At 38.0% G+C, this 24,649-nt stretch overlaps 1 long non-coding RNA gene across 16 annotated transcripts in view; it reads right to left on the reverse strand.

Annotated features, from left to right (window-relative positions):
- LOC147357622 (uncharacterized) overlaps positions 1-24,649 on the reverse strand; it is a 150,841-nt gene that overhangs the window by 98,902 nt on the left and 27,290 nt on the right. The window contains exon 3 of one of the 16 annotated variants that reach the window (XR_015141481.1): positions 12,853-13,391. The exons of the other annotated variants lie outside the window; for them this stretch is intronic. This is a non-coding gene — a long non-coding RNA (uncharacterized LOC147357622). Of the gene's footprint in view, positions 1-12,852; positions 13,392-24,649 lie in introns of those variants that run through there. 16 annotated transcript variants of the gene reach the window in all.

Genomic DNA, 24,649 nt, shown 5'->3' on the forward strand with positions numbered 1-24,649 from the left:
AACCAGGGGAATGTGAAGCCTATCATCTGTTGCGGATTCTGCTAGCAACAGTAAAATACAAACTCAGTCCAATTACTGATGGCATTGAAATAAAACACCTCTATAGACACACACAAATGACCTGACAGGAGCAACATGACGATTTCTGGACATGAACGCTATTTACCTGTATATTTACTGTTCTTCTGCATGCAACATCTGGCATTCAATAAATAACTATGAGACGAATAACAAGGAAAATACGACTCATTGTCAAGAGATAGAGCGGTACACATCCAAAAGTTGGTTTGGATGTTGAGTCCAATGACAGTGACACCTGTTACACACTGAGAGGGCTTGAAAAAGTCTATTGTGAATGTATTAAAACTCTATCAAGGAGGTCATGCAGGACTCCCGAAGCAATCTGAATTGGTTCAGGAAAGTGAAGGAAAAGAGACCTGCATAGATTCTATGATGTTTAGGGGATGGGATTGAGGTGGGAATTTCTATAACGAGACCAAGGCTTGCATAGTTTGAAATTCCCACTGATGCCAAAAATTTCAAAATTATCTCATCAACACACCCAGGGTAGGGCATAAAGAGAAAGAGAAGTGGTAGGCTTGAAAGTTGTCAAGTCAGACATTGAAAATGGAGTCATGCACAATAACATAAAGGATGGGAAGAAGAAAGCTGAAGTAAATCACTGTAGGAGTCTTAAATTATACCTGAAGTGGTAAATTGTTATTTGAAGATAGACTGTTGTACTTTAAATATGTGTACTGTATATCCTAGAACAACATTTCTCAACCTAGATACTGCTGACTTGGGGGGCCAGATGATTCTTTGCTGTGAAGGGCTGCCCTGTGTATTGTAGGATGTTAAGATGCACTCTGGACCTCTGCCCACTAAATGCCATAAGAACCCTCACAGTTGTGATGATTAAAAATGTGTTCAAACACTGCCAAATGTCCTGTAGAAGGCAGAATTTCCCCCGTTGAGAACCACTTCTCTAAAGCAATCACTAATTTTCTTTTTCTAAAAATGAGCCATGACTAATAAGCTAATAATGGAGATAAAACAGAATCAAACTCAACTAATGAAAAGGCAGGCAAAAAAAAGGAAAATGAAACAAAAAACTATGGGCAACAGATAGAAATTTGCAAGGTTTTACACTTAAACTGAGTCATAGCAGCAAATAAATATCAATGTTCTAATCATTTCAATTAAGAGACATTGATTGCCTTATTGGCTAAAAACATGAGACTCAACTATGTGTTATTTACAAGAAACCTTTTTAAAATATAAAAACTTAGGTTAAAAGCAAAAGGATGGAAGTCATAGTTCACGAAATTACTAATTTAAACAGTTTTTTAATAGCTAGAATGGCTTTATTAATACAAGAGACAAAGTAGACTTCAGAACAAGTACTATTATTAGCAATAAAGAGACATTACATGGTATTAAAGATTATATTATTTGATAATAAAAGGATACTGCAAAAAACACAACAAAAAATGATAGTACTAAGAGGAGAAATAGACAAATCCACAGCTATATTTGGAGAAATCAATACTCCTCTCTCATAAGTATGCAGAAGGAAAATCAGTAAGGAAATATGAAACCTGAACTACCAACTTGACCTAGGTGATTTATATAGAGAATATTTTACCCAAACAACAGAATACTCATTCTTTTTAAAGAATACATCAAATAGTCACCAAAACAGATCACACTCTAGGCTATAAACATACATCAAAATTTAGAAAATAACTGAAACAGACTGTCTTCATAGATTAGGACAATCAATATTGTTAAGAAATTCTCCCAAAATTGAACTGTGTATATATACAATGAAATACTAATAAAATACATGATTTAGAGGTACTTTTAATGGATTCTGAAATTTGGTAATATAAGTAACTTGGAATAGCCATGACAACTTTAAAATAGCATAACTTTAAGAAGGCATAAAGCAGGAAGACTTACATGACCTGAGTTCAAAACTGAATTGACAAGAGTCAAAACAAGGTTTTGCTACAAAGATAGCCTAAAAATAGATAAATGGAATAAAAGAGGGAGTTCTGAAATGCCTACATTGGTCAACTGAATTTAGATAAAGGTGCAAGGCAAGTTAGTAGAAAAATAACGGTCTTTCCAACAAAGGTTCTGGAAGAATCAGATATTCCTGTGCAAGCAAGCAAAGAAACAAACCTTCAATTCGTACATTGTATTTACAAAAATTAAATCAAATGGATCATAGACTGAGATAAAAATCTAAAATCATTTTTGAAAAGCTGTAAGAGCCCAAAACTACAAAAAGTCTAAAGAAAATAGAACACTGGATTAGGCAAAGATTTGTCATATATGATACCAAATGCATCATCCATAATGTAAAAAATTGATTAAGCGGACTTCATTAAAATCAAGAATTTATAAAATTAGTTCAGAACAGTATGTAAACAAACAACTACAACAAGCAAAAACAAAAAGCCCTGAACAAAGAGGAAAATCTGATTTTGAGAGTTGCCATATTCTATTATTCAAAAATGTCCAGTTTTCAATAAAAATTTATGAAACATGGAAAGAAACAAGTAAGTATGGTTCATATCCAGGGGAAAAAACAGACAATAGAAACTGCTGAGGAGGTCCAGAAATTGAATTTAGCAGACATAGATCTTAAAACAGCCATTTTTAAAATGTTCAAAGAACTAAAAAAAAAAAAAATGTCTAAAGGATGGAAGGAAAAAATGAGCATTATGTTTTACCAAATAGAGAATGTTAATAAAGAGATAGAAATTATTTAGAAAGAACCAAATAACAATTTTGGAGTTGAAAAATACAACAGTTGAAAGTAAAATTCAATGGAAACACTAAACAGATTTGCGCCAGCAGATTAGTGAACTTGAAGGTAAATCAACTGAAGTTTTCCAATCTGAGGAAATGGGGCAGAGGAAGAATCAAGAAAAACCACACAGTCTTAGAGGCCTTTGGGACATCATTAAGACTAACATGAATAATGGGAACTGCAAAAGAAGGAAGAAAGAAGGAACAGAAGACAATTAAAGAAATATGATTAAAAACTTCCCAAACTGGATGAAAATCATTAATCTACACATCTAGGAAATTCAACAAACTTTTACTAGGATAAATTCAAAAAGAACCACACCTAGACATATCATTATCATATGCTGCTAAGTCGCTTCAGTAGTGTCTGACTCTGTGCGACCCCATAGATGGCAGCCCACCAGGCTCCCCCATCCCTGGGATTCTCCAGGCAAGAACACTGGAGTGGGCTGCCATTTCCTTCTCCAATGCATGAAAGTGAAAAAATAAAGTGAAGTCACTCAGTCGTGTCCGACTCCTAGTGACCCCATGGACTGCAGCCCACCAGGCTCCTCCGTCCATGGGATTTTCCAGGCAAGAGTACTGGAGTGGGGTGCCATTGCCTTCTCCGCATTATCATATTGTTGATAGTAAAAAGGAAGGAAGAAAGGAAGAACTCTTGAAAGCAGCAAGAAAGAAGTGACTCATTGCTTACAAGGAAGACTTAATAAGATTCACAGTTGATTTCTCATCAGAAATCATGGTGGCCAGAAGGCAGTGGAATAGCATATTCAAGATGATGAAAGAAAAACAAACAAAAAACCTGTCAACCATGAACCTACAGCCAGAAAAATCATTCCTCAGAAAAGAGGGAGAAATTAAGAGATTCCAAGATAATCTAGAATTTTTTGCTAGATCTTTCATCAAGAAATATTAAATGAAATCTCTCAGGCTGAAATGAAAGAATCTTAGATGTAATTCAGATTCACATGAATAAACAAAAGACAATATAAATGTATTAGTTTGTAACTCCTATCTAACTGAAAAGACAAGTGCATAGGGCAATAATTATAAATCTGTGTTTATAGGCACACAGTATAAAGATTGTGTAAGTGTAAAATAACAGCATAAGGAGGAGCTAGGAATGGAGCCATACAGGAGCCGAGTTTTTGTAAACTGTATTAGTCTGTTTAGGCTGCCATAACAGATTATCACAGACTAGGTTAGGTGCCTTAAACAACAGAAATTTATTTTCTTATAGTTCTAAAGGCTGGAATTCCAAGATCAAGGTGGTGTCAGAATTGGTCTCTGGTGAAGCTTCTCTTCCTGCCGTGTAGACAGCTAGCCTCTCTCTGTGTCATCTCATGTCCTTTACTCTGTGCACACAAGGAGAGAGCCCTCTGCTGTCTCTTCCTCTAAGGATACCAATCCTATCAAATTAAGAAACCACTCTTATGCCCTTATTTAACCTTGATTACCTCCTTAGAGGCCTTTTTCCATGTACAGTTGTATTGCAGGTTAGGCCTTCAAAATATTAATTTGGGGGAGATATTATTCATTCAATCCATAACATACACTATTGAAATTAAACTGTAGATTTGAACTAGACTGTTTAAATGAGAATGTTAATCCCTAGGGCAACTTCTAAGAAAATAACTCAAAATAGTAAAAGAGACAAAGGAATGCATTCTAGGAAATATTTTTTAACATAAAAGATGGCATTATGGAGGAAGAAGGAAGAATAACATGTATTAGACACGGAAAACAATACAATACAGACGTAAATCCTGCCTAGTCAATAATTTGATTAAATATAACTAGATTAAACTCTTCAATTAAAAAGCATAGCTGGCAGAATGTATTTTAAAATGATCAAACTAAGCCTGGAATTTGCTGAGCTTATGGTCCAGAGGCAATTGTTCTTTCCCAAGCATGTTCTACTTTCCATTTTTGATCTTGCCAGTCCTTCAGTTACGCATTGAAAACTGTATAATCCTCCAGCTGCCTTTTGCCATGAACTGGAGGAAAGATCAGAACTCTATCTAGCATCCACTCAAAGAAATTCTCTTGTTCCAGGTCCCTGTTACAATCAGTTCTCATTCAGTTGTATTCCCCCTTATCTATCTTGCCATGTATGTATGTATGTATATAGTATATATTGAAAGACACAATCAAACTGCATTGTTTAATCTCCTGAGCACAACCTCAAAAAAAAAAAAAATGATCAAACTATATGCTATCCACAAAAGACACAGTGTAGATTCAGAGATACAAACTGGATGAAAATAAAAGATTGGAAAATACATATTCCATGCACATAGTAGCCAAAAGAGTTTGAGTGACTACACTAATATCAGAAAAAAAGTTTAAGACAAAAACTGTTACTAAAGACAAAGAAGGATATTTTTTTAATGATAAAAATGTCCATCGATCAAGAAAATATAAACATATAAATACCTAACAGTAGGGTCGGAGAAGGCAATGGCACCCCACTCCAGTACTCTTGCCTGGAAAATCCCATGGACGGAGGAGCCTGGTAGGCTGCAGTCCATGGGGTTGCTAGGAGTCGGACACGACCAGGCGACTTCACTTTCACTTTTCACTTTCATGCATTGGAGAAGGAAATGGCAACCCACTCCAGTGTTCTTGCCTGGAGAATCCCAGGGTCAGGGGAGCCTGGTGGGCTGCCGTCTATGGGGTCACACAGAGTCGGACACGACTTAGCAGCAGCAGCAGCAACAGTAGGGCAAAAACTAGCATAATTTAGGGAGAAAAAGACAATTCAATGATAATAATTGGCAACTTCAACACCTCATTTTAAATGATGATTAGAACAACTAGACAGAGAATTAGCAAAGAAAGAGACGACTGGAACAGCAGTATAAACCAACTAGACCTAACAGATATGGACAGAACACTCCACTTAAAAATAGCAGAACATGCAGTCTAGAGAACAGACTTTTGGACTTGGAAAAGGGGAAAGGAGAATGGAGAGAGTAGCATGGAAACATATACACTATATGCTATGCTATGCTAAGTCGCTTCAGTCGTGTCCGACTCTGTGCGACCCCATAGACGGCAGCCCACCAGGCTGCCCCGTCCCTGGGATTCTCCAGGCAAGAACACTGGAGTGGGTTGCCATTTCCTTCTCCAGGGCATGGAAGTGAAAAGTGAAAGTGAAGTCGCTCAGTCGTGTCCGACTCTTAGTGACCCCATGGACTGCAGCCTGCCAGGCTCCTCCGTCCATGGGATTTTCCAGGCAAGAGTACTGGAGTGGGGTGCCATCGCCTTCTCCAACATATACACTACCATATATCAAATAGCCAGTGGAAATTTTCTGTATGACTCAGGGAACTCAAACCAGAGCTCTGTGACAACCTAAAAGGGTGGGATAGGGTAGGAGGTAGGAAGGAGGAGGTTCAAAAGGGAGAGGACATATATATACTTATGGCTGATTGATGTTGATGTATGGCAGAAACCAACACTGTATTTTAAAGCAGTTATCCTTCAATTAAAAAATTTTATAAATAGCAGAACAAAATATTCTTCTCTAAGCACATGAAACATTCTCTAGGATAACCAGATGTTAAACAATAAAACAAGTCTCAAAAAAATATTAAAAAGGAGTGCAATCATTCTCTGACCATTACAGAAAGAAACTAGAAATTAGCAACAAACTCATATATTCACACATATGTGACACAATTAAATGACATATACCCAAATGACCAACATGTCAAAGAAGATACCACAGATGAAGTTAGAAAATACTCTGAAATAAACACAGGTGAAAGCACAACCATACCAAAACTTCTGGGGTGCAGTTAAAGCTATTCTTAAAGGAAAATCTACACCTGTAAAAATCTACATTACAAAAGATGAAAGATCTCAAATCAATAACCTAAACTTCCGCTGTAGAAACAGAAGAGCAAATTTTGCCACGTTTTGAGAGACAAGACCCATATGCCAAGGATCAGAGAGTAGACTTTAGGACCTGAGGGTGGTTCTGATCTATAGCTAACAAGAAAATGGGTATCTCAGTCATATGACTACAAGGAAATTCACTAAAGAGTTTGGAAAGGGACTATAAATGAGCCTTAGATGAGTTTGTAGTCCCTGTCAACACTCCGCTTACAGCTTTCTGAGACCCTGAGCAGAGAACCCAGCTAGACTATGCCCAAATTTCTGACCCACAGACACTGTGAAGTAACAAATGTATTTTTAAGTTAAAAAAAAAGTAAATCCAAAGAAAGCAAAAGGAATAAAGTAATAAAATAAGTACAGAAATCAACAAAACAGAATATAGAAACATAGTAGAAAAAAATAATGAAACCCCAAAGTTAGTTCTTTGAAAAGACCAAGAAAACTAGATAGACCAACCAAGGGAAAAAGTGAGAAAACTGAAATAATTAAAATTATTGAAGACACTACTACTAATATTTTAGAAGTAAAAAGGATTAAAAGAGAAGAATATGAATAATTAACATAGATAAAACATAAGTTGTTGTTGTTTAGTCTCTAAGTCATGTTCAACTCTTTTTACAACCTCATGGACTGCAGCCCACCAGGCTCCTCTGGCCATGGGATTTCCCAGGCAAGAATACTGGAGTAGATTGCCATTTCCTTCACTAGGGGATCTTCCTGCCCCAGGGAAAGAACCAGCACCTCCTGCTTGGCAGGCAGATTCTTTACCACTGAGCCATCTGGGAAGCCTCAAACCTAAGAAGCCTACATGAAACAGAAAAAAATTTTAGAAATACACAAACTACCAATACTAACATAAGAAGTAAAAATTTAATCTATGCGTATATATAACAAAGGAAGAGAATGACTTAGTAATAGAAAAAAATTTCCCCCAAAGAAAAGTCCAGGGCTAGATGTCTTTACAGTGAATTCTACCAAACATTTAATGAAAAATGAACATCGATATTTCTTAAATTCTTCCAAAAAATAGAAGGGAACACTTTCCAATTCATTCTATGTATTGAATATTATTCTAGCACCAAAAGCAGAAAGAGATATTGCCAGAAAAAAAATATGTAAACCAGTATCTCTTATATAGAGAGAGGCAGTTTTAATGAAGTTGCAGAATATAAGATCAATATACAAAAATTAGTTGTATTTCTATACCTTTATAGTGAACATTCCAAAAATTAAATTAAGAAAATAATTAAGTTACAACAGCATAAAAATAAAATCAGATCAGATCAGTCGCTCAGTCCTGTCCGACTCTTTGCGACCCCATGAATCGCAGCACGCCAGGCCTCCCTGTCCATCACCAACTCCCAGAGTTCACCCAGACTCATGTCCATCGAGTCAGTGATGCCATCCAGCCATCTCATCCACTGTCGTCCCCTTCTCCTCTTGCCCCTAATCCCTCCCAGCATCAGAGTCTTTTCCAATGAGTCAACTCTTCGCATGAGGTGGCCAAAGTACTGGAGTTTCAGCTTTAGCATCATTCCTTCCAAAGAAATCCCAGGGCCGATCTCCTTCAGAATGGACTGGTTGGATCTCCTTGCAGTCCAAGGGACTCTCAAGAGTCTTCTCCAACACCACAGTTCAAAAGCATCAATTCTTCGGCACCCAGCCTTCTTCACAGTCCCACTCTCACATCCATACATGACCACAGGAAAAACCATAGCCTTGACTAGACGGACCTTTGTTGGCAAAGTAATGTCTTTGCTTTTGAATATGCTATCTAGGTTGGTCATAACTTTCCTTCCAAGGAGTAAGTGTCTTTTAATTTCATGGTTGCAGTCACCATCTGCAGTGATTTTGGAGCCCAGAAAAATAAAGTCTGACACTGTTTCCACTGTTTCCCCATCTATTTGCCATGAAGTGATGGGACCAGATGCCATGATCTTCATTTTCTGAATGTTGAGCTTTAAGCCAACTTTTTCACTCTCCACTTTCACTTTCATCAAGAGGCTTTGTAGTTCCTCTTCACTTTCTGCCATAAGGGTGGTGTCATCTGCATATCTGAGGTTATTGATGTTTCTCCTGGCAATCTTGATTCCAGCTTGTGTTTCTTCCAGTCCAGTGTTTCTCATGATGTACTCTGCATATAAGTTAAATAAACAGGGTGACAATATACAGCCTAGACGAACTCCTTTTCCTATTTGGAACCAGTCTGTTGTTCCATGTCCAGTTCTAACTGTTGCTTCCTGACCTGCATACAAATTTCTCAAGAGGCAGATCAGGTGGTCTGGTATTCCCACCTCTTTCAGAATTTTCCACAGTTTATTGTGATCCACACAGTCAAAGGCTTTGGCATAGTCAATAAAGCAGAAATAGATGCTTTTCTGGAACTCTCTTGCTTTTTCCATGATCCAGCAGATGTTGGCAATTTAATCTCTGGTTCCTCTGCCTTTTCTAAAACCAGCTTGAACATCAGGAAGTTCACGGTTCACATATTGCTGAAGCCTGGCTTGGAGAATTTTGAGCATTACTTTACTAGCATCTGAGATGAGTGCAATTGTGTGGTAGTTTGAGCATTCTTTGGCATTGCCTTTCTTTGGGATTGGAATGAAAACTGACCTTTTTCAGTCTGTGGCCACTGCTGAGTTTTCCAAGTTTGCTGGCATATTGAGGCAGCACTTTCACAGCATCATCTTTCAGGATTTGGAATAGCTCAACTGGAATTCCATCACCTCCACTAGCTTTGTTCATAGTGATGCTTTCTAAGGCCCACTTGACTTCACATTCCAGGATGTCTGGCTCTAGATCAGTGATCACACCACCGTGATTATCTGGGTCATGAAGATCTTTTTTGTACAGTTCTTCTGTGTATTCTTGCCATCTCTTCTTAATATCTTCTGCTTCCGTTAGGTCCATACCATTTCTGTCCTTTATCGAGCCCATCTTTGCATGAAATGTTCCCTTGGTATCTCTGATTTTCTTGAAGAGATCCCTAGTCTTTCCCATTCTGTTGTTTTCCTCTATTTCTTTGCATTAATCGCTGAAGAAGGCTTTCTTATCTCTTCTTGCTATTCTTTGGAACTCTGCATTCAGATGTTTATATCTTTCCTTTTCATCTTTGCTTTTCACTTCTCTTCTTTTCACAGCTATTTGTAAGGCCTCCCCAGAAAATAGGGAAAACCACTAGACCATTCAGGTATGACCTAAATCAAATCCCTTATGGTTATACAGTGGAAGTGAGAAATAGATTTAAGGGCCTAGATCTGATAGATAGAGTGCCTGATGAACTATGGACTGAGGTTCGTGACATTGTACAGGAGACAGGGATCAAGACCATCCCCATGGATAAGAAAAATAAAATACTTAGGAATAAATTTAGCACAAGTAGCTTGATAATCGCACACTAAAAATCCACAAAACTTTGTTGAAAGATGTTAAAGAACACCTAAATATATATACACCTGTGGCTAATTCATGTTGATATATGGCAGAAACCAACACAATATTGTAAAGCAATTATCCTCTAATTAAAAAAAAACACCTAAATAAATAGATGCCTCATGTTTCATGGATTGGAATATATTATATTATTTGTAGTAATGCTCTCCAAATTGATCTACAGATCTGAGGCAAACTATCAAAATTCCAATGTGTTTTAATGTAAAAATACACATGAAAATGTGAAGAAACCAGAATATTCAAAACACTTAGAGAAAAAGAACAGGAGGATTCACACTGCCTGATTTCAAAACTCATTAAAGCACAGCTATACTAATTTTATGCCAATGTAGAACTGGCATAAAAATAGACATAAAGATCAATAAACTACAAACGAGAAGCAAACCTATATATCCGTGGTCAGTTAATTTATGACTAGAGTGCTAAACAACTGAGAAAAAGAATAGACCTTATAACAAATGGTGCTGGAACAACTGGATATCCACATGCGAAAGACTTAAACTGGACACCTACCGTACACCATTTACAAAAATTAATTCAAATACATCAGACCTACATGTAAAATTAAAACCATAAAACCCTTTGAAGAACACGTAGAAGTAAATTTCTGTGACTCTAGACTAGATAAAAGTGGTGCTAGTGGTAAAGAACCTGCCTGTCAATGCAGAAGATGTTAAGAGACGTGGGTTCGATCCCTGGGTCAGGAAGATCCCCTGGAAGGGCCATGGCAACCAACTCGAGTATTCTTGCCTGGAGAATCCCATGGACAGAGGAGCCTGGTGGGCTACAGTCCACAGGGTGGCAAAGAGTCGGACACGACTGACACTACCTAGCATGCACGCACGATGGTTTGTTAAACATGTCACTTAAAGTAAATAACCAACGAGGAAACAGATAAACCAGACTTCAATAAAACTAAAAACTTTTGTGAATCAAAGGATGCTATCCACAAATTGAAAGGATAATGCACAGAACAGGCATTATCTCTATTTGCAAAGCAGAAATAGAGACACAGACGTAGAGAAAAACACATGGACACCAAGTAGGAAGTGGCGTGGGATGAATTGGGAGATTGGGATTGACATACATGGTTGATACTATGCATAAAATAGATAATTAATTAGAACATATAGCAGAGCACAGGGAACTCTACTCAGGGCTCCGTGGTGACCTAGATGGGAAGGAAATCCATAAAGGAGGAGATCGATGTATATGTATGACTGATTCAAGCAAACGCTGTAAAGCAACTATACTCTAATAAAAATTAGTTTAAAAAATAAAAAGGAAAATACGTGGCAAGGATGTGGACAAACTGGATCCCTGTACCTTGCTCGTGGGAATATAAAACAGTGCCGCTGCTGTGAAAAACTTCTGTTGGAGTTTCTCAAAAAGTTAGACATGAAGTAAGTAAGTAAGGTCGCTCAGTCGTGCCCGACTCTTTGTGACCCCATGGACTGTAGCCCACCAGGCTCCTCTTGTCCATGGGATTCTCCAAGCAAAAATACTGGAGTGGATTGCCATTAACCATGTGATATAACAATTCCACTCACAGATACATACCCATGACAACTGAAAACATATGTTCCCACAAGAATTTGTACATAAATTTCAAGATGTGGAAATAAGCCAAAGGTCCACCAACAGACAAATGGGTAATTAAATTATGGTTCCTTTGTACTTGAATGCTACTCAGCAATATAGAGGAATAAACCATTAATCCATGGAACAACATAGACTTATCTCAAAATAATTATGCCAATGAAAGAAGCCACCCTAAAAGAGAAAAGAGTATGTGCTGCATGATTCCATTTATATAAAATTCTAGAAAATGCAACCTAATCTTTAGGGACAGAGATCATGTCCTTGGTTACCTGGGGATGAGCGTTAGAGTTGGGAAGTGTGGGAGAGAAGAATTATAATGAGTCAAGAAGAAACGTTTAGGGGTAACAGATATATTCATTATCCTGATTTTGGTGATGGTTATATACATCTGTCAAAACTTATCAATTTGTGTACTTTTAATACATGCAGTCTACTGTTTTTTAATTATACTTCATTAAGCTGTTCAAATAATTAGAAGAAGACAAAAGTCCCAATTAAAAGATGGGCAAAATATTTGAACAGATATTTCACCAAAGAATAGATACAGATGGCAAAGAAGCACATGAAAAGATGTTTAACATTATTAATCATTAAAGACATGCAAATTAAAGTCACAATGAGATACTGCTAGACACCTACAAAATGACTCCCCCCCACCCCCAAAGAAAGATAAAACAAAGGTTAGAAGGAGTACATATTGACTGTAATTTTCATATATTGTTGATGTGAATGCAAAATTATATAACCACTTGGGAAAACGGTTTGGAAATCTCTGTTAAACACACACTTACCGTACAACTCATATTCTTCCTTTTAAATATTTACCTCAAATAAATGAAGGCATAAGCACACACAAAGATATGTAGGTTATTTATAACAAGCTGAAATCTAGAAACATTCCAAATGTTTGTCAACTGGTGAATGGATAAACAAAATGTGGTACATCCATACAGTAGACTCCTCAATTAAAAAAAAAAAAACTTCATAAATACAGTAATATGACTATTTCAAAAGAATATAAAAGGATGAAGATACAAAAAAGTTATATACAGTATAATTTCATTTATTCTGGATGAAGCAAAATCATGGGTAAAAATATCAGATCAGGGTTGACAAGGGTGAGGATGTTGCAGAAATTGATTATATAAAGTGTCACAAGGAAACTAACTTTTTGTGGTGTCAAAGATATTCCATATCTTTAATGTGTTCATAATTAGTGAACTGCAATACATTAGTCATAATTTTCCGAGCTCTAGACCTAAAAATCTTAATTTTACTGCATGAAAATTGTACTTCAATAAACCTGATTTTTAAAAAAGTCATCATTCTTTCTTGATTTAAAAAAACCTCAATAAAAGAGTCAGGTACCTTCTTAATATAATTAAATATTTCCATCTTAGCTCCAATCAACCATCATTCTTAATTGCAATTCCATAGAGGAATTCCCACTAAAAACATAAAGAATGGGTCCACCATCATCACTATTACTTAACACTGTATGGGAGGTACTAGCCAACACAACTGGAACAGAAAAAAAAAAGCTAGCAGTACAAAATTTAAAACAAGGAAGAAGACATATAATCCAGCACTTGAAGGTGTTTGATGATAATCTGAAAAAGTCCAAAAGAATAAACTGAATGAAATATAAACAAAAAAACAAGCCAGTGCAGATATACAATTAATATGAATTAATCAATGATTCTCATCTATGTAAACAATAGCCAGCTGGAACATTTAATGGAAGAAAAAAAATCCCATTTATAATAGCAACACGAAGATAAAATGCCTAAGAAAATTAACACAAGACATATTAAGGAAACTTCTTAAAATTAACTAGAGATAGCAAAATTTAACAAATGGAAAAACATACATAATTTACATAGGGAGAATCAAGATCATAAAGATGTCAATTTTATCTAACCTAATTAAAAATAATGTAATCCCATTAAGATTACCAATATTTTTTTAAATGAGTTAATTTTAAAAATTCATATAAAACAATATTTAGAGAATTCTTGAAATGGAAAAGCAACGAAGAGAAATTATCTATTTGATTTCATATGTATTTTAAATCCCACTACTGCATACAGAGATCAACAGAGTCAAAGAAAAAAATAAAATTCAGAAATAGAGACAGATATTATACAACAAAAGCGGCATCTCAAACCAGAGAGGGAAACGGAAGAGCCAATAAATGTTTTTGGAACAATGAGATTCACATATCACACTTCAAACAAGGATAAATTCCAAATGGATCAAGATTTAAATATAAAGCATGAAACCATAAAAATACTGAAATAAAACATGGAAGGATTCCATCATAGGCTTGGGTAGGGAAAAGCCAATCTAAATATAAACCAAAATATCCCAATTTTTGAAATTGTTGTATTTGACTACATGAAAGTGAAAGAAAAGTTAAGTATGAAAGAATAGCATTAAACAAAGAAAAATATAAATATTGAAACTGAGTTAAAGTATTTCCAACAAATACCCAAAAAAGGAATTTATCTCCCAAATATATAAAGAGCTCCTACATTTTAATAAAAGCCAGTAAGAAAATGAGCAAAGAATATAAAAGGAAGTATAAATTACTTTTAAATACACGAAACTACTCATAAGTAAAATGCAGTTTTAAAACTACACTGAGATACTATTTTTCACTTATCAGATTGTCAAAAATCCAAAAGCGTGATGCAATCGCTCAGTGAGGCTAAAGGGAAAGAGTGACTTTCATATATTGCTGGTGGGAATGTAAATGGTTATAACCCCTAGGGAGGGCAATTTAGTAATATCTATTAAAATCACAAATGCATATGCCCTTTGACCCAGCTATTCCACTTCTGGGAATGTATCCTAGAGTTATACTAGGACACATGCAAAATGATATTCACGAATATCTATTGCAGCATTGTTAGTAATAGCAAGAGATTGGAAGCAACCCAAATCTTCCATCAATAGGAGACTGGTTTTTTCATTTAGCTTGCTTTTACTACTTCAAAGTGGGGGAAAAAAAAAAAGGGCGCCCTGGTTCCTAAGGCTAGAGACGAGCTCTCCGGTTATTTAATTCCATTCCCCATTGTTCTGCACTGCCCTTCAATCCTACTGGTCCTTCCAAGGTAGTGGAGCCCTCTCAAATGGGAGATGGCCTCAGCCAACTTGAGAACATAAGGGTCGTGGGAGGAATAGTCAGAAGAGGGAACAATGCAAAAAAAAAAAACTCCACCCTCTACCAATTATTATACTAGAACTTCTCCTTGCTGGGGTAAGTTGAGGGGATAACAGAGGGTGGGTGCGAACTTCCCCTAGATCTAAGATGTGCCACTAATATTCTTATAAAATCTTACTTATTTAATTAGAGCAAGATAAGACTAATACTTCTCAAGATGTATGCTTGTCTATTTCAGCAAAGTGGCCCATTTTTTCCTTAATATTCTACAACTAGGAGGAAATACATGATGGTATTTTTTCCCCAGGTACTGATGTTTATGAATAGTCCTTGAAACAATAATCAGGACAAAAATATTTGCCCAGTGACAGCTTTCTAACCTCAGACAAAATATCTGGAAGATAAAAATAGTGTCCTGAGTGAGGCTGTACAAACTAAGACTATAAAAAAGATGGAAAATGCTAAAGTGAGAGGTTTCTCTTCATCTACATTTATCTCTATTTCTTGTTAAGACCTGCATTTTTGTTTAAAAAAATTTTGTCGCTGTGTGCTTTCTGCTTGTCTGCTGGCCTTGATTTTTAATTTGGGTAAACACAAATCTTCAAAATCTCTGAATTCAAAATCCAGAGTAAAGGAGAGGAATCACCCTGGACCACAGATACAAGAATTTTGCTGGATGGTCCTAGTTTGAATAGAAATCACTTTGTGTAAAAAGGCTCATTTTAAGTGGGTCAATCTGTATTCGTTGTATCACTTGAAACACTGAGGACACATTTTTGTATATCTAGTGTTTGGGGACTTTTTGGGAACACACTATATTTATACTCTATTAAACTGGGTCAGCTCCTTTGTTGGGACAATCCCGGAGGGAGCTATACATTTCACCTAAAGATAGCAAGAGGAATGCTGGTATTTTACTCATTTGTCTATTCCAGCTCATTCTGCTGAAGTCTAACCTAGTAATGTCCTGTGTTCCAGTGGATAAACAGTGAATCATTCACTTAAAGATATTTCTTTAGTGTCTAGTGGAAGTTGTTCATTGTGCTTGGTGTTATGGGAGCTATGAATTCCATCTGTCAAGGAGATCTCTCTCTAAAAGGGTAGTAAAGCATATATTCATAACTACAAAAAGGGCAGAAAGATGAGTTAGGTAAGGCTGTTGAGTCAGAGGTTCAGACTCCTCAAAAGAGGAGTGTTGGAGGTCAGTTCCTCAAAAGAAAGTGTCCTACAGGAAGGTAGAAACAGACTTACACTGAAGAGAGCTCAAACATAGACACACACACACACACACACACACACACACACACAGATTTTAGGTTGTGGTGGTAGCAGAGGAAACTCTAGAAAGAAAAATAAAACAAGATCTTGACTCACACACAGATCTTCCCGATTAAAACAAATAACAAACAAGATGTGATTTCTGAAACTTTTCGGCCTGTGTGTGCTCAGTTGCTGTCATGTCTGACTCTTTGGGATCCCATGGACTCCTCTGTCCACAGGTTTTCTCAGTAAAAATCCTGGAGTGGGTTGCCATTTCCTCCTCCAGGGCGTCTTCCCAAACCAGGGATCGAACCCACATCTCTGGCATCTCCTGCATTGGCAGGCGGATTCTTTACCACTGTGGCACCTGGGAAGCCCCCCTCCCTTTTTAAGCATACTTTAATTCAAAAATTATTTTTATAATATATAAATAAAAATATCATTGGAACATCATCAAAACGATGGTGATGGACTGAACTTTGCATGTAATAGGCTACAGATTTAGGGAGTTAGAGTTCACTGTTTCTTGCAGCATTTAGTTCCACACACTCAGGGAATAATACTGAATTCTGGTTTTGTATTTTAATTAGGGCACTAACAGATGATCAAATTAAAACAGACAAAATGTCTAAAAATCAGGTTAGATAAAGAATGCCAATTCAAATGAGTTGTTCACCTTTGAAAAGAGAAGGTTTAACCCAATGAGAGCTATCTTAAAATTATTGTGGTGTTTATTTATTGTTATTATTCTGTCATATTATTTATCATTATTCTAGAAACCAGAAATAGGGAAGTCACAGTGAAATTCCAAGGAACCAGTTTGTAGCTTATGCTGCAGAATGGCTTGCTAGCAATTACAGCTGTTCAGGCACAAGCTAAGGTGCTTTATATATTTGTGAGCAACTTAAGGAGCAGTTGAATGACATGTGATTAGAGATGCTACAGATGAGATGCTTCTCAAACTTGAAGGTGCATTTGAATCACCCAGAGTCTTTTAAAATGCTGCCAGTCAGCAAATATACTATGAGCACCAAGGATACAGAGAATTTTCCTTTACTGTATAGAAATTTTTGAATTAGACAGAATTTAAATCCCTTCCATTTTGAAAAGTCCATTATCTTGTCATTTATTTGCGTCTCAATGCAAAATATTTAATAGGTGCTATGGAAGTAAATGAATGTCAGGGTCGCTGAGGTATTAAATTCCACAAGCAGGAGAATGCATAGCACATTTGGAGTACAACAACTTGATCACAAGGAATGTTACTGGTAGGAGAAACATTGTAGAAATAGGCTTAGAGGCAGTCCAAGTTTCTGCAGTAAATATTAAGAACTCCCTGTATCCTGGGGACACTGGTCCAGATTTGCATTCACCTGTAAAGTAACACACCCTTAGGATAGTGGATTAAATATATACATATGTTTATTTTTCCCTGTAAATACAAAAAGGTCCAGAATTAGTCCAGGCTTGGTATGACAGTTCCATGAAGTCAGAGACTCAGTCTCTTTCTGTCTTTCTGTTTAACCACCTTCAGAGCTAACACCCACCCTCAATTCAGAACAGAGTTCCAGCCATATGGTCACATTCCAGCATCGGAAAGGGGAATGATGAACCTGCTCCTTTTGAAAGAAACAATGCAAAAGACACATAAGATTCTGCTTACGTCTCATGGGGCAGACCTTGGCCACATGACATAATACACCTGCTAGGAAACCCGGGAAAGGTGGGTTTCTGAGTTGAGCAGATGGTCTAGGGTTTTGTTCCTGAGAAATAATGGACACTGGGAGTCATCTAATAGTCTCTACCAAAAATGGTGACTCAAGAAATAATTTTGAGTTGAAAGAGGATACCTGCAGAGCACTAGTTTTGAAAGATAACATGGAAGTAATACAAAGAATGAACTAAAGGCTGAGAGAGTCTGCAGTCAAGATGGCTGGTTTCTAGATGTAAAGAAAACCTGGGGATGTCGGACTAAACCGGAGAGGTAACAGATGAATTGGAAAGAGAAGGGATTGCAGAATGGTCATTACAAAGCTAAGCTTGATCTGTGGTTGATCTAGGTAAAAAGGGAGAGAGAGGAGCCTAGATTACCTGTGAGGTTTAGGACCTGGGTGCCTTAGAAAATGACGAAATCAACAGCAGAAACAGAGATGGCAAAAATAAAGCCAATGTGTTGAGGCAGAAAATGAGTTCTGTTTCAGATACACTGGGTTTGCTGTGATAATGGAGCATCCAAGAAGAAATGTGGAGGTGTCTAGATCCCTCACGGCTAAGAGTAATAAGACTCTGGCTCAGGAGACAATTGAGTGTTGAAGGAATGGCTTTTAAGGTTTTTCATATTCTCCACACTTCCGCTTGCATGTGTGTGAGTCATCTTACACTCTATGAGTCCAAAACGGAATTCTCACCCACCTTTACTCCACTTGAGGCATTGAGAACACAGAGAAGGTTGGTCTATTTTAATGTTCATTCCAACAAATTACTAATGCATAGGTAAATATACTGAGAAGAAGTTAGGATAAAACTCTAAAATCAAATGTAAATTGAAATTATCTACTCTGAGAATGGTCCCCTCTGAATTTTTAATTATTTCCTACAATCCAGTCTTTGGATGCCTTCAAATTTAATTCATCCATCTGCTTAAGGTAATGATAACCCGTAAAAGCAAAGTATCCCAAAATAACCAGCTTCCACAGCACTTGTGGACACACTCAATTTTCCAAATATCAACTCTATACACATCTGTTAATTGAAGTGTAGACAAAGTTTCCTGCTTTTTCTCTGGCTAAGAATATGATTTTCCCTCGCCAATATCTTTCTAATGCCAGAGGTCAAGGCATATATTAACCCATTCTGAACCTGCCTTCAAGTGGTTAATGAAAGATTCCTAGAACAAGAGCCTTGACCTTAGCTGAGCTGCATTTTTTAAATTGGATTGGATTCTCCTCTTCCTTCCTTTGTTCCTTTAGGCTCCAACCAGAGAAAGAAGCCAATTGAGCTCCTGGGACATATTAACTACAACATGTTTTGGCCAACCATGTCTTGGTGTTTCAATCTGTTCATGTCATCCTTTTATTGTCCTACACCACAGAGCATCACATGGACCAACTCTGGGAGTCTCCTATTTGCAATTAGCCAGGAGAAGACAATCAACTTCATGTGGGTAGGGAACTCCTGGCGTGTTAAGTCACAAAACAGAGGATTCCTTTTCTACATTCCTAAAGTGCACGACACCCCACAGACAAATGGATAAAGGCCAGACCTTTCTCCACAGGCATTCTGGTCTTTGGGCAAAGAGTGAAACTCGTCACCAAAGCAGAAAGCTGGAACTGTTTTGAAAAATCTAAAAATACAATACAGCTTTCTTGTTAATAGTGTCACACTGATGCATAGAGATTTGTGATGAACAAAGTGCTCTTGCTTTATTCTCACCGTCCTTTAAGACAGGCGCGGTGAGTGCTACGTTCTTGTAGAGATAAGAACAGGATGCTGAGAGTGCTCAGTGGCTTGCTCAAGGCTATATAGGTAACACTTTAGCAGAACTGAGACAGGTCCTCCATTCTTAACCTCTCTCTTTCCTTTTCCCTCCAGTAAAATAATCTACTGGTGTTTATTTACACACCACGTGGTGTAGTAGACTCCTCTAAGCTAAGGTTGTCAAGTATGTGAGCTTCGTAGACTCGAACTGCAAGTCTGAATTTATTCCATTCCTTTCTCCCACTCACACAAACAGCATTTCCTTCTCACCCCCAAAACACCTTTAGTCTAAGCTAAGACTTCACCATTTACACTTGGCTGCCAGACTGCTCATGTTACTCCTTGCACAGCTTCTTCCTCCCCTACTTCATCTATCTGCACTGAAGATAGATGTCATTGCTCCTTCCTTATAACTGTCTTAACATCATAGTTAATCATGTACTCACACTAATGAGATAACAGACCTAGGGAGCTAGCACAGAGTCCAGGACATTGTGTATATTCAATACATGTCATCAATGCTGCTGCTGATGGCTCTTCTGTCAGTATTTTAACTCAAATTATAAAGGATACTTTCTTTGTATTTGGCACAATATCCATCACATGGTAAGAAATCATTTGATATTTTTTATTTAATGCTATGTTATCAATACAGTTATTACATAGATAGTTCAGTTCAGTCACTCAGTCGTGTCCGACTCTTTGCTCATGCATGAACTACAGCACACCAGGCCTCCCTGTCCATCACCAACTCCCAGAGTTCACCCAAACTCTTGTCCATCGAGTCAGTGATGCCATCCAGCCATCTCATCCTCTGTCATCCCCTTCTCCTCCTGCCCCCAATCCCTCCCAGCATCAGGGTCTTTTCAAATGAGTCAGTTCTTCACATCAGGTGGCCAAAGTATTGGGAGTTTCAGCTTCAACATCAGTCCTTCCAATGAACACCCAGGACTGGTCTCCTTTAGGATGGACTGGTTGGATCTCCTTGCAGTCCAAGAGACTCTCAAGAGTCTTCTCCAACACCACAGTCCAAAAGCATCAATTTTTCGGTGCTCAGCTTTCTTTATAGTCCAACTCTCACATCCATACATGACTACTGGAAAAAACATAGCCTTGACTAGATGGACCTTTGTTGGCAAAGTAATGTCTCTGCTTTTCAATATGCTGTCAAGGTTGGCCATAACTTTCCTTCCAAGGAGTAAGCATCTTTTAATGGCTACAATCACCATCTGTAATGATTTTGGAGCCCCCCAAAAATAAAGTCAGCCACTGTTTCCACTGTTTCCCCATCTATTTGCCATGAAGTGATGGGACCAGATGCCATGATCTTCGTTTTCTGAATGTTGAGCTTTAAGCCCACTTTTTCACTCTCCACTTTCACTTTCATCAAGAGGGTCTTTAGTTCTTCTTTAATTTCTGCTATAAGGATGGTGTCATCTGCATATCTGAGGTTATTGATATTTCTCCTGGCAATAATAAAGGCAATATTTATATTAGCTTATAAAGGGGCAGGAAGAGATGGATATAAGTAACTGTAGCAGTGGTTGTTTTCAAGTCATGTAGCTAAATCACAAGCACATAGTATTTATGAGTTTGAAATGACGTTGGAGAGCATCTAGTACTGTTGTTCTTCAGTCGTTCAATTCAGTTCAGTTGCTAAGTTGTGTCCGACTCTTTGAGAACAAATAGACTGCAGCACACCAGGCTTCCCTGTCCTTCACTCTCTCCTGAGTTTGCTGAAACTCCTGTTCATTGAGTCAGTGATGTCTTCCAACCATCTCATCCTCTGTCACCCCCTTCTCCTCCTGCCCTCAATCTTTCCCAGCATCAGGGTCTAGTCTAGTGTTCCTCAAAGTGTGGGCTCCCAACCAGCAGCAGAGCCTGGGAACTTGTTAGAAAGACCATCTCCAGCCTCACTCAAGATTTCTCAGAACAGAAATTCTGGGTGTGGGACCAGAAATCTATGTTTTTACAAGCCCCTGGGTGATTGTGAAACACAGTAAAGTTTAAGAAAATCCCTGATTAAGTCCAATCATCTAACTCTGACTAGAGAATAAAGGCACAGTGAGTTCAGGGACAGGGCTGGAGGTCACACAGCTAGTTAATGGCAGTGAAGTGAGAACGGCCCTCTCCTGACTACTTGGCCTTAATATTCTCCCTTCCCCCATTACTATTGCCTCCTTTTTTCCTGAAGTTTCTTACCCAGTTCCTAATAGAATAATTACACTGAAAGTTCTGCTGTAGCTATTAGGGCTTGCTAGAGTGCCAGCAATTCTTGACAACAGGAACCCCACGTACATCTTCCAGCTCACCTACTGCTCTCAGAATAGCTATCTGTGGCAGCTGCACTGCCTTTTCGGTCTGCCTCAGTGTTCAAGCCAAGAACATGGGTTCCCAGCCAATAACTGAGCATGGCATGAGTACTAGGGCCTGGCCATTCCTGCCCACCGCAAGATTCCTCTCTGGTCAGTCTTCCTCTTGGCATAGCCTCTGGGCTGGCGGAGATGCTCAGAGCTGCCACACATTCTGAGGCCGGCTCTCCCCTCCCCCTGTCCTTTCACAGGACTCAATTTCCAGATGAGTAGAATGAGGTTGCAAGAATTCATCACTCACACACAATTGGGAAATGATGAATAGCTGCTCTGTTGTTAGTAGTAGCAAGATTATCACCCTTTCAAGGTTATTATGCTTAAGTGAAGACACTGACATAAACGTGTATGGCAGAGACATCTGTTGCTTAGGGAACATCCAGGTGATCACCTATATTTTCACCCCAGGTGGGCGACGTGACAGATTCTCACCAATGTGCTATGAGCAGAAGCAATGCATTTTCAATTTAGGCCAAAACACAGAAGAATAAGTGTCATCTATGGCTGGCACGGCAAACTCCAAAGGCGTGTGTTAAGATGCTGGTGTTGTCATAAGCCTATGATTTGTGAGCTAATATGGAACCCAGCCCCCAGCTAAGCCACACTGGATATTATCATGTGACAAGAAATAAAGTTTTTGAGTGTTAAGAACTGAGATTCGGGGGTTGATTTGTTACTACTGCTTAAACTATCCTATCCTGACTAAAACAATATGCTTTGTAAAATATATGTCATGGTGAAAATAAAAGACTTTTTCATTTAACTGCTTATTTTTACCATTATTCTTGACTGTACTTGGGAGAAAATGTAAACCTGAACGTATAATTCAAAGACAGAAGAAAAAGAAAACTCAATTTAGGAATAACATTCTCAAATTGAAGGTAGGAAAATTCAGTCACTGGAGGTAAATCTTATTTGAGAATTCTTACTGGAAAAGAAAATCTTAAGAGTTATAATTGAAAATAATATCCTGAGTTAATTATAAATCAGACACAGAGCCCTTCAAGAGTTACAGTCTCATGATGTGTCAGAAGATAGTTTTTATCACTTTAGTTCGCTAGAGTGAAATGATTGGTATTATTCAAATTCCTTATTTCTCTGAACTGGACTAAAACTAGTACAGGACATTTCTAAAGTGGAGCCAGTTTCTGTGCAAGTTGAAGTGCGTGCACTGGGGGTGGCTATAGGGAAAGGCAGCTGTTTTTCACCTTTTCTATAGTTGGTATGTTGATTAGCTGGCGATTCTTGTATTCCAGCCCTTAGAACACAACAACCTGCAGAAGGGTCTGGCAATGACCAGTCAGTCAGAACAAAGAATAATGAAAAGGTCAGAACAGGAGAAGGGCCAGATTTCACAGCCTAGATAACATGTGAAGTTTCACCTCCTCATTGCCATTGGAGAAACGGCAGGGAATAGAATTGGTTATTGTGTTGCCTTTTCAGGGATAAGATTTCAACCAGAAATATCTTGGAGCCAACATCTTGGATTCAGAAGCAGACAAGTGAATGCTTCTGTGTCTCTTTAGGATAACTTGGAACTTCTAAGTGACATCAACTAGAAAATCAGTTTCCAGCATATCACTTCTTAACTACTCTAGTGTATATGTGTGTGTATGTGTGTGTGTGCACATGCACGTGCATCTGAGCGGGCATGCATTTGTGCTCAGTCACGTCCGACTCTTTGTGACCCCATGGACTGTAGCCCACCAGGCTCCTCTGTCCATGGAATTTCCCAGGCAAGAATACTGAAGTGGATTGCCATTTTTTACTCCAGGGGATCTTCTTGACCCAGAGATCGAACCCACGTCTCCTGTGTCTTGTGCACTGCAGGTGGATTCTTTACCCACTGAGCCAGGGAAGCCCTCACTACTCTCGGGCACTCATAATTTAACACTGGAGAAAGGCCCAGGTCCTTCACTTCGTGGTTTGCCATCAATTAAGGAACGAATTGCAGTTATTCTTATGGCAAAAGTGGAGGAGTGAATTCAAGGGCTCTGAAAGCCGGCTGCATTAAATAAATAATTGGAATGAAACAAAAATGTAGTGATGACTCCTACACAGTGAAAAGGCAGTAGAATGGGGGTAATTGTAAGTCTATTGCTTTTAAGCTAAAAATCCGTACTCTATCTTGTTTCCTTTTTAAGAAGTTATGTATAAAATGTGTAGCCTCTTATCTGGGTACAGATTCCACAGAATCTTGTATCTTCAGAAACAACTGGTCTCACCATCCCCCTTCCTCATCCCTGCTCCCCTCCCTGCCTTCCTTTATCTCTTCCTTCCTTCCGGCAGGATTATTAGCCTGCGTAGCTGTTTACTAATGTGGCTTTAATCTTAAAGCCATGGGATAATTTGGTCAATCTATAAAATGGGAGAAAAAAATGACAGGAAGCTTTGCTATGTTAGATTCAACACAAAAACAAAAAGTAAGATACACAGGAATAAAACCTGACGCTTCTCTGTCACTTTAGGTTTTCATTTGGTACTGCTGACTCTTTAGAAGTTAGAACACCTATGCCTAACTCCCAAATCACCTGATTTCCTGGGCACCTGGACTTCAGATTCAGGGAAAAATTTATGTGCACTTTCCATATATATG

This window comes from Bos grunniens, chromosome 15 (assembly GCF_055505025.1).
Source record: "Bos grunniens cultivar Pamir isolate PY7600 chromosome 15, Bosgru_T2T1.0, whole genome shotgun sequence".
Classification (NCBI taxonomy): Eukaryota; Metazoa; Chordata; class Mammalia; order Artiodactyla; family Bovidae; genus Bos; species Bos grunniens.